At 37.6% G+C, this 4,043-nt stretch overlaps 1 non-coding gene across 1 annotated transcript; it reads left to right on the top strand.

The window, feature by feature from the left end:
* Positions 1–771: 771 nt before the first annotated feature.
* LOC120107958 (small nucleolar RNA R71) lies at positions 772–878 on the top strand. Its single transcript, XR_005509536.1, has one exon. It is a non-coding gene; the product is annotated as a small nucleolar RNA R71 (small nucleolar RNA).
* Positions 879–4,043: the final 3,165 nt, after the last annotated feature.

A 4,043-nucleotide genomic window follows, 5' to 3' on the forward strand; every position in this document is an offset into this window, starting at 1 on the left:
TTTGGTTGGGATGAACTTGCTTCATTGACCCCATGTTGACCCTTTGGGTTAGATTGAGGTTGGGCTGGAAATGTCCCTTTTTTCCTAACATTGAGTTGAGCCTCAATTCTACCTACAGAATTTTTAAGTTCTTGGAGTGATTGCATTGTATTCTGATTTATTTGAGTCTGCCCTTGCATGAAAGTTTGCAAAGTATCTTCAAAGGATTTCCTATGTGGTGGCACATAAGGAGTAGGAACAGAATTTCCTTGAGATTCATTGGCAGTGGGTCCATGTCTCCAACTAAAGTTACAATGGTTTTGCCAATTAGGATTATATATTTCTGGAAATGGTCTTTTATAAGTATTGGTGAAATTTGCTTGATCATGCAACACTTCTTGAAAAGCAGGGATTGTAGGACAATCCTTGGTCATATGTGCATTACTCTCGCAAATTCCACATATACTTTCAACAATAGTTTGTGCTTTTCCTATATTGGCCTTGCTTAATTCCATGGCTTCAATCTTCCTAGTCAGATTAGCAATTTTTACATTAACATCATTATCATCTTTAATAAAATATATGCCTCCTTTTGCATTAGGTGCTATTTTAGATTTTTCATTTTTATCTGTTGTATCCCAAGCTTGTGCATTTTCTGCTAAAAGATCAAAATAATCCCAGGGTTCATTTGGTTCCTTACTCATGAATTCACCGTTACACATCATTTCTACAAATTGTCTCATATTGGAGGACAAACTATCATAAAAGAAACTAATGACCCTCCAAATTTCATATCCATGATGTGGGCAAGCAAGTAGAAGGTCCTTAAATCTTTCCCAATACTGAAAAAATGTTTCTCCATCTTTTTGTGCGAAGTTCATGATATTTCTTCTAAGTGTGTTTGTTTTATGTGTTGGGAAGAATTTCTTTAAAAATTCTCTTGTCATTTCTTGCCAGGTAGCTATGGTCCTAGGCCTTAAGGAGTGTAACCATGACTTAGCTTTTTCCTTTAAAGAAAAAGGAAATAACTTAAGTTTAACTACCTCTTCAGTGACATCATTGAAATGAAGTGTTGAACACACTTCATCAAATTCTTTCAGATGCAAATAGGGACTTTCAGAATCAAGTTCGTGAAACTTTAGGAGTAATTGGATTATTCCTGGTTTCATGTCAAAAGCTCCCGCAGCAGTAGGAATAATCATACAGGATGGGGTACTGGTCCTAGTGGGTTGTAGATAATCACGAAGCGTTCTAATAGGTAAGTCATCTTGAAATTCATTATCTTCCTGATTACTACCATTATCTTCCATTTGATTATTTGAATTTTGAATAATTAAATTTTTATCTCTTGATTCAACTCGAAATAATCTATTCGTTTTATCTCTCTCCCACAACAGCATAAACTATATATATATATATATTGAATTTTTTTAAAAAAAACAAACACCCTAATACAGTAAAACAAAAATTTAATTTTATATATATATATATTGAATTTTTTAAAAAAAACAAACACCCTAATACAGTAAAACAAAAATTTAATTAAAATTAAACATGCATTAAAACATCACCCAACAATTTCTAAGGTTTTCTAAAAATTCTAGACAGCTCCTAACTGGTTTGAAGAGGACACCTAAGCCTCCAATCCGGTCTAGTAACCTTAGTCGACCAGGTAAGCTCCCAGGTAAGTGGAGGGGTCACGATGCGTGTAGCAAAGGTCCCACTTAAAACCCACTTTACTCGAACAGAAACTATCTCCCTTCAATCACTTAGAGGGACAAAGCTTGCCTAGACATCGACCCGGGCCATAGAGCGAAATTGGTGCAACTTTCAGTGGTCTTCGTCCTATTGAGCTCGAATATCCTTAGGGGCCAACGTCTAGTTGATTTTAATTAGGCTTAGGATATTTATGCACTGGGATGATTTTTTGGCTAAGGACGAGTGATGAAATCCTGACCTTATCTTTTTAATGGGTTCAACCCTTAGATTATTTTATGCAAATGATTTATACTATATGCAACAATCAAGAAGATTTTTAACATTTTACGTCATAACATTAAATTGCATTTGAATAGTTGATCAAACAAACTAGCTAATTTTTTTTTATTTTTTATTATTTTAATTAATAATTTTTTTTTAATTTTTTTAAACAAGAGTAAAATTCTAATCTAGGAAAAATAGAACCAATATGAACAAAACAGAAAAATTAATTTAAATACTCACGGCCGGAGTTCGTTCACCCCGGGAATCCAAAAATGTGATCTTGATCTTTCTCGTTACTGGTCCTGCTTTGTGTCGCCCTTGAATCTGAAAAGATTTGAAATTTCAGCCATGTTAAAGATAAAGAAAAATTGAAGAACTAGAAATTAAAAATTGAAATTTGCAGCCTTGTTCTCGTTCGCACATTGCAAATTCCCGGCAACGGTGCCAAAAACTTGCTATGGTTTTAATCTTGTTTTTTCTAAAAAGAGAAATTAAATGTAGAATACCCCAAGTATAGGGTGTAGCAAAGTAATATTCTCGGTGAGTCCGAGGTCGAATCCACAGGGATTTGGCAGTGAACAAAAACTAAAGGCTGAATAATATTCGGATTGATAAAAATATAACTGAGGCATCAGGATTCAGCCTAGCACTTCATCATACTTTTCTTAAAATCACCTATTAATCATAATAAAATAGATTTAGTTTTATGGGCAACATTACAGTAATTCTATTTTAAACTACAGGGATTTCTAAGCATCTGTTATACCCGGGGGAAATAACAAATCAAAGAAAATATATAAGTTTGAAATAATTTCTATCAATCTACTGCACCATAAATCAAATCAAATATATTAAAATCCTATTGACGATTAAAGGAAATACATGAAGAAAATGCTAGGCTTTTCCTTAGCCTTAGCTAAAAGAGGTTTAGCTACTCATATGAGATGGAAGCATTTTTATAAAAAGGATTAGCAAAGAATAACAAAAATAAAACATAAATCCTTTTTTTTTTCTTCCTATTCAAGAAAACAGAGTACTCTGTTTTCTTTTCCCGAATGGCTCCTTCACAGGGAACTTCTCTCTCTTCCCGAATGGTTTTGAATGGAAATCCTCTACCGAATGGATGATAAATCTTGGCTCCTTCCTTCGTCGCCTCTCCCCCTTGTTCCGTCTCCCCTCCTTCCTCCCCAGGATGTAGTCAGTTCCCAAAAAGGAATGAAAGGCCTCTCCTCCTCACCAGATGGCTTCCTCCTCTTCCGTCGGCTGTGGTTAAATGAATGGAATCCTCTTCCCGCCTCTACCTGGATCCCCCTCCAACCTTGCTCGCTTGGTTCCTTCTTATAGCATGTTGAAGAAGCTGGAACGCTGCTAGGATAAACCGAACGGATGGGGAGCTTCGAATGCGGACGATTTGGTAGCTGTTGGGTGTGGATGAGACACGAATTAAGACTCTTCGGCTGGGAACGTTGCAGAATTTTTAGAAGCTGCAGACATTGATGTTGGATTTGAATGCAAGACCCACGGATGAGACGTGGCTTGGAGATGATCCGGTTGCTTGAAACACGGGATGAATGAAGTCGAATCGCTTGGGACTCTTCTGCTGGAACGCGTGGATGAGCTGGGAAGAAACAGGGGAGACGGAAGGACGCTGATGAGATGCCACGATGCTTGGGAGATCCACAGTCGGATGGGAAGATGAGATTGGAGCGTTGTCTGTTCGTTGGAAGCCACGGACGATGGAATGAAGGAAACGTAGATGACCGTCGGGGTGTTGAGAAGACTCCGTGGCTGGAATTTACTCAGGATGAGACGCAGCTTGGGGATGACGAACGTTGGGAAGCTCCTCACGGACGGTTGGATTTGTGGATGGCTTTTGGAAAGTTTTGCTTTGAGTCAAAGAGCTTGGGGAGTTGAGATGCCTGCTCGGAAATGCTTGAAAACGTTGGGAAATCACTTGCTTCAGCCCGTTGACGTGAATGCATGGGATGACCTTTTCCCATAATGCCCCTACTTTCTTTTATAGAAAGGCCCCTTTCTGGACAAATTCTTTTTTTTACCTTGGCCATGAAGTGCCATGGGAT

Source organism: Phoenix dactylifera, chromosome 6 (assembly GCF_051530095.1).
Source record: "Phoenix dactylifera cultivar Ajwa chromosome 6, Ajwa_hap1_PhDact_Kaust_v1.1, whole genome shotgun sequence".
Taxonomy (NCBI): Eukaryota; Viridiplantae; Streptophyta; class Magnoliopsida; order Arecales; family Arecaceae; genus Phoenix; species Phoenix dactylifera.